The sequence below is a fragment of the Triturus cristatus genome, chromosome 4_1, assembly GCF_964204655.1.
Source record: "Triturus cristatus chromosome 4_1, aTriCri1.1, whole genome shotgun sequence".
Lineage (NCBI taxonomy): Eukaryota > Metazoa > Chordata > Amphibia > Caudata > Salamandridae > Triturus > Triturus cristatus.
The window spans coordinates 251,626,062-251,649,282 of NC_140585.1; the positions used below are offsets into that span (position 1 = coordinate 251,626,062).

Genomic DNA, 23,221 nt, shown 5'->3' on the forward strand with positions numbered 1-23,221 from the left:
TCACTTTTATTCAGGAAGAAGAGGACGTTTGTGACTGTGACTCCGGGCTCACTTGGCAGAAACACCGCCTGACCCTCCACCCCCCATCGCAAAATGTAATGCCCGTGAAAAGGGTAGGTGGACGCAGTGTTATATGGAACATAGTCCTGAGAGCACGATTGAAAATGAAAACTAGATATAGTATATGGTATAAACTATGCACCAAAAAGTGTGATATAAGATGAACCAGGGCGTGAAATATAATATGCAATACATTGTGCGCAATGACAGATTCATTGGAGAGCGCGAGATAGCACAGGCACTAGCGCGTGCTATGCGATATGCGCCTTGGAGTGTAATATGCACAGGGCAGTGTTGTGTATCCTAACTAGTCTCTAAAGTTGTAATATAAAATATGTGCTGGGGAGTGTAACATTGCATATGCACTGTGACAAAGATATGGATCCCAGATTGTAATATGTATGGCATAGCGCTGTGCGTTATAACATAGGCATCGAGGAAGGCACATTAGATGGGACAATATAACCCGTGCGAAGGCAAGTGTGGCATGACCTATTCACGGGGTGGTGTTACAGTGCACATGGGCTAGAGAGTGTCATAGCATACGCACTAGCTGGTGGAATACAACACAGAGGTGTGAGGCACTCGCGGGCACTGGTGGGTGTAACATAGCATTGGGCTCAGCCAGGAGCACGCTGTGACTCTCAAGTGAGGTTCGTCTCCTTTCCAGAGAGTAAAATAAAAAGTATTACACATCCGGCGGTGGATGTGTGTTTTATTAACCGTGAGGGGGATTTCTTGCATAGTTTGGTCGAATTTTTGTTGATTCCCCTTTGAATGGCTTGGTGTGCGTGTATATTAAATGTGCCTGTCAATAGCTACCCATGTTTGTATAAATAAACGACAAGGGTGTCTACTTGGAGAGTACCCACCTGCGGGGGTGCCGAGATTAGGCACGGTAGGGCGTCAGTCACGTCGGAGCTTCACTAGCGGTGTAAATACATTCCATGTGGATTCATTCTATGCATAGTCGCCTTTTAATGAATATCACGCAAATCGTCATGGTGATGGGTACATACGGTTTGTCCAGCATGTCCTAGGTGTTTCTATAAATATATATATTTTTTAAATAATAAAAAACAAAGGCCATCCCCGGGGGATGGGGTCCCCGGGGCCATAAGTGGCCTGAGGAGGGGGGCAATGCAGCTCCCTCCTAAAGAATTTTTTTTAAAAATGGCCTTGAGAGGGCCAAATTTATTTTTTTCAACAAAAAAAATTAGGGTGCAGGCCCTGGGGGATGGGTCCCCAGGGCCAGAAGATTAGAAAAAGAAGGGGGCCACACAGCCCTTCTAATTAAAAAAATAAAATAAATAAAAGACCTGCATCGCGCCGGAGGCCACGCCCCCTCCTTGCAGCACTCTGCAAATGCACCCCCTGGCCAGTTGTAAGTTGGGGAATTAATTCCCCTTCAATACTGAGGGTCCCTGAGGGCCAACTATCCCAACTGGTATCTCCAGTATGCGCCAGGGAGCTGTGTTGCAGACAGGTGTTCTGAGGCCACGCCCCTTTTTAAACCTCTCTGCAACGCAGCTCTGTGGCGCTTACTGGAGGTACCTAGTGGTCTAGTTGGGCCCTAGGGACTCTCAGGATTCAAGGGGACTTAATCTCCCAACTTAAAACGGCCACAGGGCGTGTTTACACAGTGGGGAAGTGAGGGGACGGGGCCTGAGGTGACGTGTGCAAACACGCCCTGTGGCGCGTTTTAAGAGGTAGTTTTAATCCACTGCCCTATTATATACTAGGGGCTTACAGAGGAGGTCATGCTGATCACAGGGGGACCCCAACGCATAGTGTTCCCTAGTGTATGTAGGTGTTTTCACTGTATTCCGAGTGTCTTTTAATATAGCACTGGCTCTAGGACTGGTTAGTCAGACTCAGTTACCACCAGTATCCGTCTGAAAAAGTTGAGGGTACAGGATGATTTTGCAACAAGGCTTCTTTCTGCTCTTCTGTTTGTTCTTTCTGCACGTTATCCTTCTTCCTGCACTTTTCTTTGTCTTTGAGGACTTCTGTTGCTTCTTTCTGCATTTCTTTTTTTTCTTTCTGTGCGTTTTTTCTTCTTTCTTCACATGTCCTATCTCTGTAGGCATAGTTAGGAATTAGCATTTAAAAAACCTTAGAAATTCACTGAAAAAAACATAGGTTTCAGGGGTGTTATAGTTAGCTGGACTTTTCACTCGTACAAAACCATTGAAATTCCCCCGTTACAGTTAGTTCAGCTAACTATAACTCGCGCGCCCGCAATGCACTGCTGATGACGTCACATATTACATCACTCATGAGTGATCAGGCACACCCCTGCACTGACCTGTGAACCCCAGACCAGCACACGCCATGCAGGAGGATGCGTGCGTAGCTACACATCCAGGCTCACTGCCTACGCTGAGGTGACAGCACACTGTGATGTTGCAGGGCTCGTGCCTATCATGCTAAGACAATGACCACAGGGACACACTTACTAAGATGTGGGTTTGGGGGGAATTGGCGGTCCTGGAGTTGTTGAGATGAGTCTTCTGGCCCTCATGGGTATCCCTGTATCATGCTCATTGACTCTATGGCACCTGTGGGTGTTCTGGTGTGGCTCTTGGCTGTGTTCCCTTTCATGGTGCAGGTAGTTGTCCTGCTTAACACCAGCAGAAAGCAGGTGTAAAATCCCTGGTGCTAACGTGTCTTATCGCCGGAATTTGTTTCGCATTGCAATTGGTGTGAAAGTTGTGATGTGATTGTTTATCGTGTGCAGAACAATATACGAACTGAGCCGTGTATCTCGTCAAGATCCAGTACCTGACACACTATTCCCAATCAATATAAATACAATGAGATTTCTCAATAGATTTTGTGTGTACACTGTAAGTGCAGCCAAAATTTAACACCATAGTGGACTCCATCAAATAACAGTAATAAGAACAAGAAAGAGTCACACAGCAGTTAAGAGAACAACCAAAAACGTTATTAATTTTTTTTCCAATCTTTATTTTTTGTAATAATAAATATATAAACGATAAACTATTTTCAAACTTTTTTTTTTTATTAACATATATATGAACAATAAACGAATAAACAAAATGTAACAACAATAATACAAAACAACAAGGTGGAACACTCCTGTGGGGACCATGGATGTCGACGACAGACCTGGAAAATCAGAAAGATTGTTTAAAAAAAAACAACATGGTATTCTCAACAAAATACCACAAGAAACAAATCACAGATTTATAAAATGCATACAGCCAACAAAATTTTATACGTTTAACTTACAAAAACTGTAAATGTTGCCGCTTTAAAATATTTACCGAATCTGAGGAACATTTTTAGCAGAAAGCACCACGCCCACAACGTTTTTCTTCAGTGGTGAGGACATTTTTTACTATTCCCAAGGGGCAAACAAAGACCAATGCCACTTTCGTCACTCGCAAGATTTGCCAAAGAGTTCTGTTACGAGGGGATCCTAACAAAAAATACTTGTTTGGCACAGCAAGTATGATGAAACACCTAAGGACCCTTTATCCAAACAATCTTGCACGAGAAGAGTGCAAACAGATGGGAAACACTCCTGTTCTGTATCTGTAAAAAAGAATCACAAATAAATGTATATTAATAACTTTCAAACTTATACTATTCCATTACCGTACAAACACATTTTATATAAAAACTGACTAAGAAACTATAGCCCTGAACCACAAGTGTGACGATCGTTTAAACACTACATGCATAGTGCACACTACTTTGAAGCAGTTCATGGCCTAAATCCTACCTCACTAAAAGACTACATGCTAACTGACTAAATGATTACAGTACTATAAGGAGACACACTGGGTGAGTGACTGGGTGTTTGCTAGAAGAGTATGAATACTAACTAGGGAATAGAAGGTGTGAAACACAACTGTGTAGGTGATTAGAGGACTGCATCCATACTGCATAGGCATTTAAAGCAGTCCATGTGCTAAGGCCTGGCTCAGTGTATGAATACTTAGGCACTGACTGAATGATTAGAGTACTGCAAAGATAGTATCTTGGTGAATTTATAAGTGTTTGGGTTTTAGCACAGTGAAAGGATTAGTAGATGATGCTGAATGGGTCACTAGAGGAGTGCAACGGCAGTGACAGGGTGTTTGCTGGAAGTGAACAGATACTGACTTGGGAATTGAAGGTGTGAAAGACAAGTGTGTAGGTGGTTAGAGGACTGCATGCATAGTGGATAGGGGTTTGAAGAAGTCCATGTGCTAAGACCTGGCTCAGTGCATGAATACTTAGGCAGTGACTGAATCATTAGAGTACTGGAAAGAGAGTGTCTTGGTGAATTTATAAGTGTTTGGGTTTTGGCACAGTCAATGGATTAGTACATGCTGTTGAATGGGTCTCTAGAGGACTGCAAAGGAAGTGACAGGATGTTTCCTGGAAGTGTATGGATACTGACTAGGGAATTGAAGGTGTAAAAGACAAGTGTATAGTATGTTAGAACACTACATGCATACTGCATAGACATTTGAAGCAATATATTTGATACTTAGATATTGACTAAATAATCAGACTGCTTCTAGGACAGTGCTTAGGTAAAACTTTAAAATTTTCAGTTCTGCCACAGTGAACAGAATAGTACATGGTACTGCACCTTAGTGTCAAACCCTGACTCATTTTATCCACGCATAAACAAAGACTAGCTTCTAATGCTAAAAAAACTTGACAACGAGAGGTTTTAAATTAGTTATCTGTCAGCAAATACACGATGTTACCAAACGCTTCTCTCACAGTGGTTCCCAAATGTACACAGACTCACAGTGTGATTCTAGACAAGCACCACTATCCCTAGGAGTTTACCAAAACTCATTCACTACAGTGGAAGAGGTAAGGGAACTGCACACAATCTACATATTGAACGACTGCACTTTAGTGTCAATGCCTGACTCATTTAATCAACACATAAGCAAAGACTGGCTTCTAATGCTACTAAAAGTTGACAACATGACAGGTTTTAAAACAGTTCTCTGTCAGCAAATACACGATGTTACCAAATGCTTCTCTCACAATCCTTACCAAAATGCACACAGACTCAGTGTGATTTTAGACAAGCAACACTATCCTAGGAGTTTACCAAAACTCATTCACTAGTCTGGAAGAGTTAATGGTACTGCACACAATCTACATATTTAAGTACACCACATCAGTGTCAAAGCATGACTCATTTAATCAGCGCATAAGCAAAGACTGGATTCTAATGCTACTAAAACTTCACAACATGACAGGTTTTAAAAGAGTTATCTGTCAGCAAATACAAGATATTACTAAATGCTTCTCTCACAGTGGTTCCAAATGCACACAGGCTCTCTGTGTGATTCTAGACAAACAACACTATCCCTTACACTATACCAAAACACATTTCTTCATCTACAAGGAGTACTACATTTTACTGCAGAAACATAACTCATTTCACAAATTCATAAACAATGACTGGTTTCTAATTCTACCAAAATATAAAAACCGCACAGTTATCTGTCTATAAACACATGAAAAACACAAATTCTCATCACAGAATGGTTTCTACATGCACACAAATTGCAGAGAAAAAAGTACTCCCTACACTTTAGCAGGAGAAATACATTAGTCTGATTAAAATCAAAATAGTCTACATACATCCCCTCACAATTAAATAACTCCTCTTTCAAGTTCTTTTGTAGATTAAGAAGTATATCAATCACTCACCATATTTTCTTTTACAGAATCTCTGCACTGTGCACCTCTCAGCAAAAACAAAGAATGGAAAAGTTTCCCTTTCATTTTCCACACATATACATGTAAACATCAAATCACAATCCTTCACACACAAACTCAAAAGCAAACACACATTTCTATTGGTTAAACATTTCAACCCTTTCCAACAGAAATACATTTCAACCCTTCCCCCAATCTGCCTTCTGCCTGTTTCCATAGAAACAGGTCATGGAACACTGCACTGAGCTCACTGGTCACAAGTTCAGCACACAATGTTACTAAACAAGACAGGAACATATCAGCTTATCATATATAATGTTCCTTACAATCTATTTTTGTTAACCAATAAGAATCATACCTTTAAGAAACAGAAATATACACCCTACCTTTCAGTGTAGAAAGTAGTCATACTACCAATGATTTCTTGTCTTATTTAAAAAAACATTGCCGTGGATCCGCGCACCCAACGTGTGAGAATCCGTGCACCCAACGCGTTAGGATGCGCACCGTATTTCGCCGTTTAAAAAATAAAAAGAAAGGGGGGCCTCAGGGGGTTCTTCTGGGACCCCCTAAGCACCTCTAGAGGGTCAGAGTATTTCCACTCTGCCTCCTTTATATGTTTTACACACTTATTCCCCTTGCTTCTTCAGCCTCGCTTCTACCGAGGCAGAAAATGGCCGCCAACAGTTCCTGGTTTCGAATGTAGAGAGACACTCGACAGCCAGTTAGCATTCAGCGCGCGATCGGGAGGGTGCACGCTCGGCTCGGGGAGGGTGTGCTTACGGTGCGGGTAGGGTCCGCGAATCCTCCCCGGCCATAGATATCACTAACTTTTTTTACCCTAATTTTCTCAGGAACTACTCAACAGATTCACACCATTTATGCAAACAAAAGGCACGAGTCTGAACTGAGGACTACCTCTTTGCCAAATTTGGTGTCATTCCGTTCAGCGGTTGGGGCTGTAGCTGCGACAACAGATCCTATGGGAAATTGCATGGGGAAAACGCGTTTTGGGACCCCCCTTTTTGTCTCGGCCCCCGCTTGACGAATCGCCACAAAACTTTCAGGGTAGGAGCGGAGCGGAGCCGGCCAAAACTTTGGAAAATTTCGCGAGGATGCATAAACCGGCGCCAGACTTATTGGGAATAGAATGTTGCGGATTTCCTATGGAAAATAGGTCCTAACTATAACTATCTACTGGCGACCGCCATTAGATATATATATATATATATATATATATATATATATATATATATATATAATCCAAAACACAAGAGTTGCCTCCAAAATACATATATGTAGGAAAGTGCCTCTGTATATACTGTTCCCGAATAGATTCAGTGTGTACAGAGTCCACAGTCCCCAGAGGTTTGGCATAGGCTAAAGTTCGATATAGCCTTACTCTCTAAAGTGGTAGCTTGGTCGAGCAGTAAGGCACTATCAGAGGACAGTGTAAAGCATTTGTTGTACACACTCAGTCAGCAAATGGTCTCACACACTCAAGAACTGAACTCTAGGCCAATGGTTTGAATATAAAAATATATGGTTGTTTTATTTTAGAACCAACAATAGGTATCAAAATATACTTTCTCAGAATGAGATGCTTTAGTTAAATACTTTGCAATAGGCAATTGACTTTTAAATGCAATTGTTACCGTTTGTTGCAATAGGCAACACAATTTCAAACAATAATACATTGAGCTCAATGGGAATTTTAAGTTAAATGCAATTGATTACTTTCAGGATTACTTTTCTAACTCCAGGACTGGATCCTAGATTCAGTCCTTGGACAGTTCTCGGAAACGAATGAGTAAATACGTTTAAGCAATATTTTGTATTTTTAAAAGTTGACCCGTAGAAACTTTTTCTAGTCAAATTACCAATGTTATCCTATGAGAAGGAAATTCACTTAGCAGGTAAGTGGGGTTATGGTTACTTTTTCGGGTTCAGTGTTGGATCCTGGATCCAGCACTAGCATACCACTTGTAAGCAGTTGATAGAATGTGTTTAGGTTATACAGGCGGTTTTTAACGAATATTTGTAAGTTTGCAAAATCGACACTTATAACAAATTTCACAGAAAAACAGTCAATGGTTTCCTATGGGAGAAAGTTCAAGTTACCGGTAAAGTATGTTCTCGTTACTTTTGTAATCCAGTGCTGGGCTCCTAGGCTCAGTACTGGGACATCTAGCTAAAACAGGTAAGTAAGTACGTTTTCACAGTTTGTACAATATTTTTTGTTAGAAATCTTTTTATTGAAACACACATCGGCAAATCAGCATAATACAGGTGGTCATGCAGAATTCACAGAACGCAGTGGTAGATGGCTCACTGACTTAATCATAGAGTGGAACATTCATGGGGACAGCGGGTCATCATCCTCAATACTGCGGAGCGGTACACAGATCTCCCCTCTATATACATTCCACAAATTCCATATATGGGACCATTTCTTTGGGCACCCTCTCGCCACATATACGTTTTTTTCCCCTAAACATACACCAGTCAAGGTTCTGCACCCAATGTACCAGAGTAGGCGGTTGCGTTGCCCCCCACAGTTGAGCAATATTCCGTTTGGCCAACATGAACCCCAGTGTGGCCCACTGCGTCCGGGAAGTGTTCAGGTCTGTGGGCTCCCAAATGTTCAAAAGACACCGTCTCGCCTCCGGACGTTGAGAGACGTGTAGGACATCGTTGAGTGTGTCGTGGATTTGGTGCCAGTAGGAGCTAATGTGTGTGCATTCCCAGATGGTATGCATGAACGTTCCGAGATGGCCGCAACCCCTCTTGCATTCGCCCGTGACAGACCGTCCCATGAACATCAGACGGGGCCCCGTTATGTAAATTCTATGAAGTATTTTAAGCTACACCAGTCGCAGGCGAGCCGAAATAGCCACCTCTTTGGGGGAGGATACTGCAGCTTGCCAATCCTCATCGTCTAGCTCTATCCCATCCTGCGTCCATTTATCCCGCAGTGTCTGTAGGGGGTCTACCATGTGGTTAATTAACTTTTTGTATATCAGGGAAATTGTTTTGTCAGGAAGGTGACCGTCTAAAACTCTGTCTTCTAGCGGAGAGGCCCCTCGGGGATCAGAGCCCTTAGGCAACAAAGAGCGGAGTGAATGCCAGACCTGAGCATAACGAAAGTACTCTGTGTCTGCCGGCTTATAATCACTCTGAAGTGTGCTGAAGGACTTAGGCCCTTCCCTTCCCCAGTTATCTTTGATAGTCGAGATGCCAATCAGATCCCACCTGTCGAAGCCCTGTGTTTGCCACAGATCGCCTAGTTTTTCCGAGTTCCAAAGGGGTGTAGCCAAAGTCAGTCTATGTCTCCAGCCAAGTGAATTGGTGACAGTATGCCAGATTTGGACGGAGTGTTTCGTGGGACCTGTGAGCCTGAATCTTTTAGGTCTGGAGTACAGTGCTCTGCTATAAATGCCCCCAGGAAGGAGCCATCTATCCATAGCATAGCCCGGGTTGTCCGGTTGTCCATACGTGCAATGATTAATAGCCACCAGGTGAGACGCCCAATAATATTTCTTAATGTCCGGGAGGCTGATGCCCCCATCGTACCAGTTGAGCGTAAGTTTATTGAGGGCGATTCGGGCTCTACCGTTGCATAATAGGTCCCTTTGCAGACCCTCTATGTCCCTGAAGTATTGAGGCGAAACTAAGTCTAAAGTGTTTTGTAAGGCATAGAGGAATCGTGGTAAGGCCATCATTTTAAATAGGGTGGCCCTGCCCAGGAGGGAAAGAGGAAGCTTCTTCCAATGAGCAATGTCACTTTTGAGTCTTCGGAGAGGGGGGAAGAAGATTTTGGCATAATGACCCGAGGGATCAAGCGAGATAAAAATTCCCAGATATTTAAATCCGGACGTATTAATTTGTATTGGACAACCACGGGTCGGAACAGGGGGGTCCCCGCTCAACACGAATAATAAGGATTTTCCCCAGTTGATGGAGAACCCAGAGAATCTGCAGAAAATGGAGAGGATATCAAGTACTGCTATAAGGGATTTCCTAGGGGAGGCCAAATAGAGGAGGATGTCATCAGCGTACAGAGATATGCGGTCCTCCCATCCGGGGGACCACCACAGCCCTCTTCTCATTGGATCCCAATGAATCCAAGCTCCAAGGCCAGAGAGAAAAGGAGGGGGGACAGTGGGCACCCCTGGCGAGTTCCCTGACTAAGTGGAAAAGTGGCAGAGACTTTGTTGTTTACCACTACTTGAGCCAGAGGTTCAGCGTATACAAGGCGCACCCAGTGGATATCTCGGGCCGAATCCAAACTTCGCTAAAACTGCCCATAGGTAAGGCCACTCAATTGTATCAAAGGCCATGGTATCGTTGTGAGAAAGTGGCTCTGTATATACTGTTCCCAAATAGGTACAGTGTGTACAGAGTCCCTTAGTCCCCAGAGGTTTGGCAGAGGCTAAAGTTAGATATAACCTTACTCTCTAAAGTGGTAGCTTGGTCGAGCAGTAAGGCAGTATCGGAGGACAGTGTAAAGTATTTTGGTGTACACACTCGATAACTGAACTCTAGGCCAATGGTTTATATATAAAAAAATATATGCTTGTTTTATTTTAGAACCAACAATAGGTATTAAAATATACTTTCTCAGAATGAGATGCTGGAGGTAAATACTTTTGCAATAGGCAATTGACTTTTGTAAATAATTACAAGTTGTTGCAATAGGCAACACAATTCTAAACACAATAATGCATTGAGTTTAATGGAAGTTTTCAAGTTATTTGCAATAGATTACTTTTAGATTACTTTTGGAATTCCAGGACTGGATCCTAGATTCAGGCCTGGGACAGTACTTAGAAACAAGTGATAAAAGTCGACTTAATTACTGTGGTGATTTTTAGATAATATTTTGCTATTTTAAAAGTTGACACTTGGAAAATATTCCATAGAAAACAGTCAATGATTTCCTAGGGCAGTAATTTCATGTTGCAGGTTTAGTATGTTCTTGTTACTTTTGTAATCCAGTACTGGGTGCATAGACTCAGTATTGGGACCTTTATCCAAAACAGGTAGGTAATTACGTTTTCAGAAGTTATTAGATTTTTAAAGAATATTTAAAGTTTTCAGAAATTGGCAGAAGAAATTTCACAAAAAAACAGTCAATGATTTCCTATGGGGAAAATTGGGTTACTGGTAAGTACAGTTGTAAGTATTTTTCAGAGTCAGTGCTGGGCACCAAGATCCAGCACTGGGAGCTCACCTAATAGCAGGTGAGTATTTTCGTTTGCGTTACTCGGCTGATTTTTCGTGAATATTTTAAGTTTTGAAAAGTCCACACTTAGAAGAAATTTCAGGAAAAGCCAGTCAATGTTACCCTATGGAGAAAATTGAGTTAGCGGTTTAAAGGTAAGTACTCGACTGGCAGAGTTAAGGTTCTGGGCATAGACTCAGGGGTCTCCCAGTGTCAGGTAGGTACAGTTGGTTCACCCTCAGCTGCACAAGGGCGGCCGGGTGCAGAGAGAGTTAGGCCCAATGTTATCCTATAAGGGAGGCCTTGGTTGGTGGCTGCTGACTAGCAGGCCATGCGGCTGTGGGAGCTGGGCTCCTGGTCACTTACTCAGGGCAAGTGGGGAAGTAGATAGGTGTAGAGGTTGCACTGCCAGGGCCACTCGGGCGGCTGGGTGCAGGGTGCTTTTGAGACTTCGTGCGCTCAATTGGTTTCAATGGGAAAGCTCCGGTTTAGAAAAAGACTGCAAGCTCATGGATGAAGATTCTTCAGGTGCCACCACCACTTCGAGAGGTAAGTTGGGTAGTTGGAGGATAGGTAGGTACCCCTGGATTGGGCACAGGGGGCCGTGGGGCGCCGGGTGCAAGGGGTGCCTTTTGGTGTCGGGAAATCTTACCCTCTGTTGATCGCGGTTGGGGGGGGGGGGGCACCTGGTTCTGAGGCTGCAGGCTTCTTCAGGAGTGTCGAGGGAGGTCCTTGGGTGCCAGACTCGAGGTCAGTCGCCGTGGGGTCGTCCTCGTGGTCTTTGTTCACTCTGGCACAGGCCAGGCTTGGCGGGTGCTGAGTGTGCTGGGTTTGCTATTCCGGGCTGCTGCCAGGGATTAGAAGTAGATTTTGAGTAGAGCCTCTACTCATGGGAGTCCCAGTGGGCTTAGAGTCAAAAGGGAGCCAGGTCCTCCGGGGTTTGTGAGGTTGCTGGCCACAAGAGATGCCGGGTTGGAGCAGGAGCAGGTTCGAGGGTCAACAGGCAGGTAGGGCTGGGGCCAAAGCAGTTGGTGTCTTCCTCTTCTTAGCAGCTGCAGGGCAGGTCTTCTTTCTACTAGCTCTTCTTCCAGACTTCGGAATCTGGAATCTGGGGAAGGAAGGCTCAGGGTGCCCCTAAATACCTGATTTAGGGGCGTTGCAGGTAGGTGACGGGCAGGGACCAATGGGTCCCTGTCTTGGGGTGGGTACACCCCCTATCCTGCCTCTCTCCTGTGGGAGGGGGCAGTAGCCTAATCCTAATTGGGCAGGGCTTCCCACCTTCAAGATGGCGAGAGCCCGGAGACGTGCTTCACCTCGCCTCCCCCACCTGAGGGGTGGGGTTGGCAAGCTGGCACACCCCCTGACCTTATTTGGGGTTTCCGGCCAAGCTTCCCGCCAGAGTGGGTGGTTGCAGTGGCCTGGGGAAGCTCACAGAGGCGGCATGCCTTTGAAGCTTCCCCCTGCCCATCCTGGGGGAGGAGATTTAGCACCTCGCCCAGGATGTGCATTGTTGCAGGCCCAGGAGAGCAGGGGCTCTCCTACCCAGGGGTCCAGCAACATGTCTGCTGTGTGCCAGCCTAGGCAGCCTCAGAACAGACGTGGATTGTAGGTTAGGTTTTAGGGGGCATCTCTAAGATGCCCTCTGGAGTGCTTGGTACATTAAATCCCACACTGGCACAGTGCGGGTTTAATATGCTGAGAATTTTGATACCAAGCTTCAGTCTTCAGTGTTGCCATTATGGTGCTGGGGAGTTCGTGTTTGACGAGCTCTCAGCATCATGTGCTCTTAAATGGCAGCACTGCACTTACAGTGCCCAGGAATGGGCCTGGGTACTGTAGGGGCACAGGGCTCCTGCTCCTGTGCCCACACCACTGGCATAGGGCACCCAGCTGGAGGCGTGGCTGATGTATGCCATGGCAGTCTAGGTGGTGGGCATGGCACACAGGGATGTGTGCCATGTCGACTCTTTGTTTTGTCTTGTACCCAGACACCCAGCCTGCAAGGGCAGTGTGTGTGTGTAAGGGTACAGGGCCTCTAAGGGTGGCACAATAAGTGCTGCAGCCCTGAGAGGCCTTCCCTGGTCACAAGGCCCTGGGTACCTAGGGTACCATTTACCAGGGGCTGACATGTGGCCAGGGTTTTCCAATTTGTGTTTTGTGTTTTAGGGAAGGAACATAGGCCCTGGGCCCCTGATTGGCAGGAGTCCGGGGCACACTCAGTCAAAGTACATTCAGCAATTAAGCAAAAAGTGGGGGCATACCATGCAAGAAAGATGCCACTTTCTCACACAACACCCACCCCCCCCCCCCCCCCCCCCCAAATGAAAGGTGATGAGACTAACCGTGCCCTATGGAGTCTTCATTGTCTAAGTGGAAGAACCTGGAAAGTCCATCTGCATGGGCATGGGCAGTCCCTGGTCTGTGTTCCACTTCAAAGTCCATTCCCTGTAGGGAGATGGACCACCTTAGTAGTTTTGGATTTTCCCCTTTCATCTGCATTAGCCATCTGAGAGGACTGTGGTCAGTTTGAACCAGAAAGTGAGTACCAAACAAGTATGGCCTCAACTTCTTCAGGGACCAAACCACAGCAAAGGCCTCCCTCTCAATGGCACTCCAACGCTGCTCTCTGGGGAGTAGCGTCCTGCTTATAAAAGCAACAGGTTGGTCTTGGCCTTCTTCATTGGTCTGGGATAGGACCGCACCTATCCCTAGCTCAGAGGCATCAGTCTGCTCTATGAACTGCTTGGCATAATCTGGAGCTTTTAGAATTGGTGCTGAGCACATTGCTTCTTTCAGGGTGTCAAAAGCCTTTTGGCAACTAACTGTCCAGTTAACCTTCTTGGGCATCTTCTTGGAGGTGAGTTCTGTGAGGGGGGTCACAATGGACCCATATCCCTTCACAAACCTCCTTTAGTACCCAGTCAAGCCAAGGAATGCCCTGACTTGGGTCTGGGTTGTTGGAGCTATCCAGTCCCTGATGGCCTGGATCTTGGGTTGTAAGGGTTGTACTTGGCCTCCACCTACAAAGTGGCCCAAGTACACCACAGTGCCCTGCCCTATCTGGCATTTGGATGCCTTGATAGTGAGACCTGCATTTTGCAGAGCCTCTAAAACCTTCCCAAGGTGGATCAGATGATCCTGCCAGGTGGAGCTAAGGACAGCAATATCATCAAGATAAACTGCTCTAAAGGATTCCAGCCCAGCCAGGACATGGTTCACCAACCTCTGAAAGGCGGCAGGGGCATTCTTTAGCCCAAAGGGCATTACAGTAAACTGATCATGCCCATCAGGGGTGGAGAATGCTGTCTTTTCTTTTGCTCCTGGGGTCATGCCAATCTGCCAGTACCCTGCAATCTGAAAGAAACACGTTAGATTCCTCACCTTAGAATATCCCCAGGCGTCGGGCTGGATCCGGAAAGATTTTTCGTCAGCAATACCCTTGCGCGTCGCTAGGCGTCGTCTGCGACTCCGCGTCCGTCATCGGCATTGTGCGCTGGGATGACGTCGTCGGAGTACTTAGACGCCGCCCTCGCGCGCTGACGTCAGTTCTTTTTTCCGCGCCAGACAGCGCCGATCCGGGAAGAGCATACCCTTTTAGTCATTTTTTGACTAAACTTTTTTGACTCTTTTGGTCACTCTGTCGACTCGACTCTGGTGCCGGTAGGATGCCTGGTTTCAAACCGTGTGACTCCTGTCACCGACTGATGTCGGTCACGGACCACCACCGCCGGTGCCTCTACTGCCTTGGGGCCGACTACGATTCCGAGTCGTGCCTCGACTGCCGGGCCCTGACTTCGAAGGCTAGGCGGGAGCGGTCCCGCAAGCTACTGGAGTTCCGGCAGTCGGCTCTGCGCCGTTCACGGTCCCAGTCGAGGAGGAGGTCGAGGGACCGGTCACCAGTCACCACCACCACTCGTCTGGTTCCAAGTCTTTGGGTAAGTCGAAGCACAGTAAGAAGTCCAAGAGGCGACCTCGCTCTTCGGACTCCCCTCGCCGGTCGCGCAACTCGGCTGAGGGTTCGGGTGGTGCCACCCGCGCGGCTCCGTCGGAGCCGCAGGAGTCGCGTCTGTCCCCATACCCACCGGTCCCTGGGACCGACGCGACTCTGGCGGATGTCAGTGCCTTCCTCTCGGCCATGAGGGGCCTGGCTCCGCCTTCGACGCCTGTCGGCGCGCCTTTGGGCCCCGCGAGCTCGACTGGGGGGCCTAGTGAGCCGGCGGCTCCGGCCCTGGAGCCGTCGCCGACTCCGGTCCAGAAGCCACAGGTCCCCGTGGGATGCAGGCCTGGATCCCTGTCGACCTCACAACCCCTCTGCCGGCGCCGACTCCGGTACCACCTCTGGCGCCGCCTTCGGACGCCGCCGTTGCCCGGTTTAGTCCCGATCCGGGCCCGGCTTCGGAGCGGCGCCGCCCGGCTCCGCGTCCGACGCCGATGGGTGGCAATTTCATCTTCCACCCAGCTCCGATCATTCCACCTGTATACCAGGAATCGGATGACGGTGACGACTGGGAGGGGTCTGAGGACCCTCTGGTCCAGCAGGGCCAGTTATCACAGGACTGGGCAGATGAGTTTGGGGATGTCAGTGGTCTTGATACCTCCCCTGACACTGGCTTCATCTCTCCTCCGACCGTGACTTCGGAGGAAGGTGCTGCTTTTTCTGTGGTGCTGCGCAAGGCAGCCGAAGCCCTTGGGCTGGAGCTGCCTGCTGTGGCTGTGAGGACTAACCTCCTCACCGAGGTGCTCCAACCGACAGCAAGCTCCTCGGAGCCTCTGCTGCAGTATAATGAAGCACTACTGGACGTTCTCAAGGGCACCTGGTCCAAGCCCTCCACAGTACCTCCTGTGGACCGGACCGGAACGTAGCCCGGCACCACCGCCCTGCACCGGGCGACCCCAGCTTTCTGTCCCTCCACCCCACGCCTGAGAGTCTGGTTATCCAGGCCTCGACTGGGAATCCAAGAGACCTGAGCAGTTTGGTAAGAAGCTGTTCTCCTCCCTTAGTTTGAGTCTGCGGTCTGTTAACACCGCTTGTCTCTTGGACCGTTACTCCCACTCCCTGTGGGATACGGTGGAGGACGTGCTGCCCCTGTGTCCGGAGGAGGCTCGGACACGGCTCGCCCAAGCTCTTGCCGTGGGGCGGGATGCAGCGCGGCACGCTATCAGATGTGGACTAGAAACTACGGACTCGCTGGGTAGGGCGATGTCTACCACAGTGGTGCTCCGCCGCCACGCCTGGCTGCGGTCCACGAGTTTTTCTGGGGATGTCCAGAGCACCCTCATGGACATGCCATTCGATGGCAGTCGCCTTTTTGGCGACAAGGCGGATAGTGCGCTGGTGCGCTTTAAGGATTCCCGGGCTACGGCCAAGTCCTTGGACCTCTCGGCCCCGCACCCGCAATCTTCCGCTTTTCGCCCCTTTTGTGGCCAAGGAAGGGGCGCCCCCTCACGTCCACCTAGCCACAGGCCGCAGACTCAACCTCCACGCGGTCGCGCACGTGGATTCCGCCGAGGCGGTAGAGGGGGACAACGTGCCGGTCAGCCCACATCTACCCCGGCAGCATTCGCCTCAAAGCCCTCCTAGTCGGTGCTTTCGGCCCATTCAACGCCAGTGGGAGGCAGAGTTCGCCATCACCTGCTCCACTGGCGTTCCATCACATCGGACAGGTGGGTGCTGCAAAGTGTCCGAAGAGACTTCTCCCTCCCCTTCAAGGCGACCCCTCGAGCCATGCCACCGCAGTACCACCGCATGTCGGGGGATCACTTGAAACTTCTACAGGGGGAAGTTACAGCCCTCTTGGCCAAAGGAGCCATCAAGCGCGATCCTGGTCCAGAAGTAGGTTGTGGTTGTTATTACCACTACTTTCTGGTTCCCAAGAAGGGCAAAGGGGGCCTACACCCTATCTTGGACCTCAGGAACATCAACGCCTTCCTCCGGAAGGAGAAGTTCAAGATGCTCACCTTAGCTCAGGTTCTGGCTGCCCTAGACCCTGGAGACTGGATGGTAGCGTTGGACTTGCAGGACGCTTATTTCCACATCCCCATCCTGCCGGCCCACCAGCGTTACCTGCGGTTCATGGTGGGCCAGGAGCATTTTCAGTTTACTGTGCTCCTCTTCGGCCTCACCAGTGCCCCTCGGGTGTTACGAAAGTATTGGTGGTGGTCCCAGCTCATCTGCGCAGATTGGGGGTTCCAGTCTTCTCCTATCTCGACGACTGGTTGTTGAAGGCGGGCTCGCCCCAAGCAGTCGTCTCCCACCTTCAGACTACGGCCGACCTCCTGCATTTGCTGGGGTTCACCATCAATGTGCCAAAGTCGCATCTGAGTCCCTCCTAGAAGCTCCTCTTTATCGGAGCGGTTCTGGACTCGACGCAGTTCTGGGCCTATTCTCCGGAACAGCGGGTTCGGGATATTCAGGCTCTGATTCCCATCTTTCGGCCTCTATCCCAGGTTTCGGTCAGGTTGGTGCTGCGGCTTCCTGGCCTGATGCCCTCCTGCACCCTGTTGGTGCATCACGCCAGATGGCGGATTCGGGCTCTGCAGTGGGACCTGAAGTTTCAGTGGGCCCAGCATCGGGGCAACCTGTCCGACCACTTCCTGATCTCGGAGGGCACTGCAAGACAGTTGCAGTGGAGGCTCACGGACTGCGATTGGGTCACCGGCAGATCCCTCTCCCTACCCCAACCTGAGCACGTAGTGGTGACGGATGCGTCCCTCCTGGGATGGGGGGGCCACATGGGAGAGGCGGAGATCAGAGGCCTGTGGTCTCCGGCGGAGTCCCGGCTCCATATCAACCTTCTGGAGGTTGGTGATGGCCAAGGTGTATTGCTAGCCAGCTACGGCTCTCTGTATGATCCGATGCGTCACCCCCTAACAGATCGTAGATGCCACAATCGTCAGCCAGGGCCTCAATTGCAGCACATGGGCCCCAAATAGTGTCTTACTTTGTCTGCTCTCCCAGGGAGTAAATGGGCCATCCACAATCAGTCTCCTGTTGGTGGGTCACGGCATTCGCACGCCTAATGGAGTGCCTCTGTGGGCCTGTCCAGCAATTATCATATGGTGTAGCAGGGGACACCCGCCACAAATTCCCTGAGCTGAGGCAACCTGGATCCCAGTGGTAATTTCCCCTCCAGGCTCACAGAAGGGGGCACCCCAGCTCCCAAGGTTATAGATAGCGTAGAAAGATTGGCTCCAAGGGGCAAGCAGGGGGGAGGCCCCAGTAGTCAGGCGCCTTCAACCTAGTTGTGGCCGGATCGCGCTCTGGCGGTCCAGAACTCCTCCCCACCGGGAGCACCCCGCGGCCCAGAACTCACCGCTGCCTCCGCGGGTGTCTTGAGGTTGTGGCGAGGAGTTGTGGTGGCACCCCCGTTCCTCCGGCACTGCTGCGCCGTGCAGCCAGGCCCACCCGACCTCTGCCGCCTTCTCGCTGTCCCGCAGCGCGGTGCAAGGGCCACAGTCTCTGCTGCCTCCACAGGTGTTAAAGGCTGCTCCGGTGCTGGGTTTCGGCGATCACTGCGGAGCGCGGCGTCACCACACAAAGGGGAATGGGTCGATCGGATCTCTCCCCCGGCACCGCAATCACTCTGGGCCCAGGCTTCCATGATTGGTGTAGGCTGCAGCGCTCCGGTACAGATATCTTCCCCCACTGGGCTGTGAGGCGATCGCGGAACGGCTGGACAGAAGTCGCTACTGTTCCGACCTCCAAAGCCTTCGACTGGAGGAGCGGATGGCGTGTCAGGATAGTCGTGGGGCAGGGACGATCACCGGAGCTAACTCACTACGCGGCCATCTTCGGTCCACGCCTAACCACGACCCAGTTGGTACGATTTTTAAAGAATATTTGTAGTTTGCAAAAATCGACACTTAGAAGAAATTTTACAGAAAAACAGTCAATGGTTTCCTATGGAAGAAAATTGAGTTAGCGGTAAGTATGGTTTGTAATTACTTTTCAGGGTCAGTGCTGGGCACCAAGATCCAGCACTGGGATCTCTCCTAATAGCAGGTGAGTATTTCCGTTTTCGTTACTCAGTTGATTTTAGGTGAATATTTTAAAGTTTAGAAACTCCACACTTAGAAGAATTTCCAAGTGAAACCAGTCAATGTTACCCTATGGAAGAAAAGTGAGCTATCTGCTTTTGGGTAAGTACTCGACTGGCAGAGTTAAGGTTCTGGGCAAAGACTCTGGGGTCTCCCAGGGTCAGGTAAGTGCAGTCGTTACACACTCAGCGGCACAGGGGCAGCCGGGTGCAGAGTGAGTTAGGCCCAATGTAATCCTATGGAAGGCAGGGGCCCTTGGTTGGTGGCTGTTGGCTAGCAGGCCACGCGGTTGTGGGAGCTGGGCTCCTGGTCACTTGCTCAGGGCAAATAGGGAAGTAGGTAGAGTTTGCACAGCCTGGGGCACTCGGGCAGCTGGGTGCAGAGTGCTTTTGAGCCGTTGGGCGCTCAATAGATTGCAATGGAGACGCTCAAGAACGAACAAAGGCTGCAAGGTCTCGGACAAAGATTCTCCAGGTGCGACCACCACTTCGAGAGGTAAGTTGGGTAGTTGGAGGATAGGTAGGTACCCAGGAGTTGGGCACAGGGGGCCGCAGGGCACCGGGTGCAGTTGGGCACAGGGGGCCGCAGGGCACCGGGTGCAGGGGTGCCTTTTGGCGTTGGGAAATCTTACCCTCTGTTGATCGCGGTTGGGGGGGGGGGGGTCCCTGGTTCTGAGGCTGCAGCCGTCGTCCGGAGCGTCGAGGTGGGTCCTTGGGTGCCGGATTCGGGGTCACAGTCGCCGGGGGTACGTCCTCGTGGTCTTGGTCCTCTCCAGCACAGGCCAGACTTGGCGGGTGCTGAGTATGCAGGGTTCGCGGTACCTGGCTGATGCCAGGGGGTCAGTTACTTGCTTTGACCAGTGCCACTGCTCGTGGGAGTCCCAGATGCTCAGAGTCACAAGGTAGCCAGGTCCTCCGGGGTTTGTGAGGTTGCTGGCCACGGGAGATGCCGAGATTTAGCAGGAGCAGGTTCGAGTATCGACAGGCCTGTAGGGCTGGGGCCAAAGTAGTTGGTGTCTTCCTCTTGTTAGCAGCTGCACGGCAGGTCTTCTTTCTGCTTGTTCTTCTTTGCTGTTTCGGAATCTGGATCAAAGGAAGGAAGGTTCAGGGTGCCCCTAAATACTACATTTAGGGGCGTTACAGGTAGATAAAGGGCAGGGATCACTGGGTCCCTTCCCTGGGGTGGGTACACTCCCCTAGCCTGCCACTCCCCCGTGGGAGGAGGGCAGTGGCCTAGTCCTGATTGGGCAGGGCTCCCCATCTTCAAGATGGTGAGAGCCCAGGGATGTGCTTCACCTCTCCTCACCCACCTGAGGGGTGGGGTTGGCAGATGCTGGCACACCCCCTGTCCTTCCTTGGGGTTTCCGGCCAGTCTACCCGCCAGAGTGGGGGTTTAGATCCGGTAGGGGCAAGTTGCTGAGTACAGCAAGTGGTCTGGAGAAGCTCACAAAGGCGGCATGCCTTTGAAGCTTCCCCTGCCCATCCTGGGGGAGAAGACCTAGCTACTCGCCCAGGATGTGCATTGTTGCAGGCCCAGGAGAGCGGATGGCTCTCTACCCAGGGGTCCAGCAACATGTCTGCTGCATGGCAGCCTAGGCAGCCCCTCAGACCAGACGTGGATTGTAGGTTAGGTTCAGGGGGCATCTCTAAGATGCCCTCTGTCGTGCATTGTACATTAAATCCTGCACTGGCATCAGTGCAGGATTTAATGTGATGAAATGTTTGATACCAAACTTCTCAGTCTTCAGTGGAGCTATCATGGTGCTGTGGAGTTTGTGTTTGACGATCTCCCAGCACCATATACTCTTAAATGGCAGCACTGCACTTAGTGCCCAGGAATGGACCTTGGTATTGTAGGGGTACAGGGCTCATGCTCCTGTACCCACACCACTGACATAGGGCACCCAGCTAGAGGGGTGACTTATGTATGCCAGAGCAGTGTATGTTGTGGGCATGGCACACAGGGATGTGTGCCATGTCGACTCTGTTTTGTTCTGTACCCAGACACTCAGCCTGCCAGGGCAGTGTGTGTGTCAGGGTACAGGGCCTCTAAGGGTGGCACAATTAGTGCTGCAGCCCTTGGAGGCCTTCCCTGGTCACAAGGCCCTGGGTACCTAGTGTATCATTTACCAGGGGCTGACATGTGGTCAGGGTTTGCCAATTTGGGTTTTAGGTTTCAGCACAGTTTTTTAGGGAAGGAACAAAGGCCCTGTGCACCTGATTGGCAGGAGCCCAGGGCACACTCAGTCAAAGTACATTCAGCAATTCAGCAAAAAGTGGGGGTGTACCATGCAAGAAAGATGGCACTTTCTCACAATATATCGCTGGTCTCTCCAGAATATAGTTAACCCCTGAAATGTTGGCTCTTCCTGGAGGGTTAACTTGGTCCTTATGAATCTTGGGAAGGACGTACATTAGTGGCATCCTTGGGTTGTCATTGAAGAGATATTTCGCTTCTTTCTTGGATATCCATCCATTTTTTCTCCTGTTTGTATCAATTTAGTCAGTTTGTTTTGTACCATTTTTGAGAAATCCTCATCCATTTTCCTGTTGTGTTCTTGGTTGTCAAGTTGTTGTTTAATTTCAGCTTTATATTTCCCTCTCTCCATAATCACAATAGCACCGCCTTTATCGGCCGGCTTGATTATATTTTGCTTGCTTTTAAGGTTTTCAAGGACAATCTTTTCGTTCTTGGACAGGTTCTACTTCGTATGTTTGTGCTTGCCGTCAAGGACATCTAGAGCTCTCATGACGTTTTTTTCAAAAATAAGGATTTCCACCGGCATACTTGCAGTTGGTGGAAAAAACGTGGACTGTTCTCCTAGGCCTGAGTAGTTCCTCTCTTGTACGTAAGGTTTTTCCGCAAAGAATGACGTCAGGCTCTTCTTTCTAAATAGTTTTGTCATTTCCAATTTTGTTTGACTCATATCTGGCATAGTTGAAGGTATGAAGGACAAACCTTTTAGTCAATACTTGAATTTCATCAGTCGTTAGGTTGCAGTTAGTTAGGTTGTAGATAGGGCTTGTTTCTCTCCTTACCACCTTTATATGTTCCTCCGCGTCACTATTTCTCCCTGGTATTGGTTGGGGTTGTACCATCGTCTTGCTCGGTTTCTTCCTCTCGGGTATCCGTTGCCACTGTCTAAAAAAGGTTCTGGACCTTGATAGAAATGTACCTGTTGATTTCCCCTTGTGCTGGTTGTTGGTTCTGCGTCACTTGAACTGTCGGAGTACGATGATGAGTCCGAAAAGGTAGTGAATTGTCTTTTGCTCCTGCCGCCATACGTTCTCATTACTCTTGTATTAATGGGTTGTTTCTAATATTCCTTTTCCAGATATGGGTAAGTCCTTTTTCGCTGAAGTTGAGGATATCTTTTTGAAATCCTCTGTGTTTTTCTTAAACGTGATATTTTCCTTTTTCAGCTTCGTTAATAATGCTTGTGCGTTCTCAATTGCTTCATTAGTCAATAAGGCTTCTTCTAGTTGTTTTATTAGCTCCAGGTCTTCTAAGCTAAGGCTTAGATACCATGGCTGTTTTGATACCATGAGATTGATCACTTCTCCACTCCCCCAAGTAATATCCCGTCGATTTTTTTTAACAAGACTTACTTGAAGCTATTACATTCAGCACTCACAATCGACAAAGAAGGGAGCATAGGATTAATTTCGAAAAGCAATTGCCAAGGTGTGCACAATTTGGCCAGATGGGACGTTGGGATTAAAAACTGTCTCTCTTGGTTCAACAGTTCCAAATAGTGCAAACAGTGCAAAAACCAAATAGGGTGAGAGTGATTCTGATGGCAAGGACAAGGGGGTTGCCTTTCCTAGGGAAATGTCACTGTTGCAAGCCTTGCCTGACTTTAGAATACAGTTTTGTTTCCTGCATATTTAGTTGAAGTGGTAAAGCTAAAGTTAATTTCCTAGTTCCATTGCCAAAACCGACTCACTGAACCCGGTCCTGTGGCAGTAGTTGGTTACTGGGTGTATGTGGTAGATACTGATATTTACCATTGGTGTTTGAAAGCAAAGACCATTTCATTAAATTTGGTCACCATAGATGCTTATTTTCAAAACCTGTCTGTCAAAAGTTGAAACAGCGAGCAGTCAAAGCCTACTACAGGAGATGGTAAAGGGATTAGAACTGATATAAAGGGAGGAGATGTGGGTTAGCTAGTAGAGCTGCCAACATTTG

The 23,221-nt window shown here is 48.8% G+C and overlaps 1 protein-coding gene across 1 annotated transcript in view; it reads left to right on the forward strand.

Moving 5' to 3' along the window:
* Positions 1-23,221, forward strand: part of NUP205 (nucleoporin 205) — an 839,084-nt gene that overhangs the window by 488,487 nt on the left and 327,376 nt on the right. The window lies entirely within an intron of this gene.